Source organism: Aplysia californica, unplaced genomic scaffold, assembly GCF_000002075.1.
Source record: "Aplysia californica isolate F4 #8 unplaced genomic scaffold, AplCal3.0 scaffold01401, whole genome shotgun sequence".
Taxonomy (NCBI): Eukaryota; Metazoa; Mollusca; class Gastropoda; order Aplysiida; family Aplysiidae; genus Aplysia; species Aplysia californica.
In genome coordinates, this window is record NW_004798671.1 from 42,779 (window position 1) to 43,595 (window position 817).

The 817-nt window shown below is 45.0% G+C and overlaps 2 protein-coding genes across 2 annotated transcripts in view; one reads left to right on the top strand and one right to left on the bottom strand.

Moving 5' to 3' along the window:
- LOC101847397 (phosphoserine aminotransferase) overlaps positions 1-817 on the bottom strand; it is a 24,343-nt gene that overhangs the window by 8,974 nt on the left and 14,552 nt on the right. The gene's annotated exons all lie outside the window — the stretch shown is intronic.
- Positions 1-817, top strand: part of LOC101847630 — a gene marked incomplete in the record, with an annotated part of 42,602 nt that overhangs the window by 645 nt on the left and 41,140 nt on the right.

An 817-nucleotide genomic window follows, 5' to 3' on the forward strand; every position in this document is an offset into this window, starting at 1 on the left:
AGATCTAGATGCCTAGGCCTACGACAACAGTCGAAACTAGGTCAACCTCTCGATTCGAAGTTTCAAAGTATGATAAAGCGCATTTCTGGGTGATTTTGTGGCCAAGTGTTGATGCTAGCATCAATATTAAATAGCAAAGCACCTAATAATACTTACTTCTTGTTGATTTTGATGATCTGTGAAGAGTTTCAGTCGAAAATAAACACGAAGGGAGGCGACACATGTCCGCCATTTTTACAACACTGTTGAATAACACGTCTGACGCATCGCGCAGCTCTGCTGACAAAAATAACAGACGATACAGCTACGCTGCTTTAGCACACGATAATGTATACATTCATTTGCACGGTGCGAGCCAGGCGAGCTACAGGTCAGACATACAGAGCCACTCTGGGACCGGCCTAAGGTTGCTCTCCAGTAACACCCCTCACCTTCGGCGTTTACATGATCTATTTGTGATTCAATGGGTCCCGGGTTCGAATCCGGATGGTGAAGGAAAATTTGTCTTCTCTAAATTGTCTTCTTTCACCTCCTTTCCTGCTGTACAGCAATGTTCTGTCGTCTGCTTTCGTCTCCACTTTCTGCTCCCACCCCCTCATCTCCTACGCCCCCTCCTCTGGGTTTCTGACTCAGCACTGACTCTTCCTGCAGCCTTTCTACAGCTACTCCTTGGCTCCTTCTTACTACTGTCTTTAAACCTCTTTAAAGTTCTCTAGGTGGTCCAAAATCGCTAGGAGTAGGCTTCTGCCACAGAGGCAAAATGAACTAGTCAACAAAAGTTAAGGAACGTACTGTAAAAACAGTGATATATTTGCAT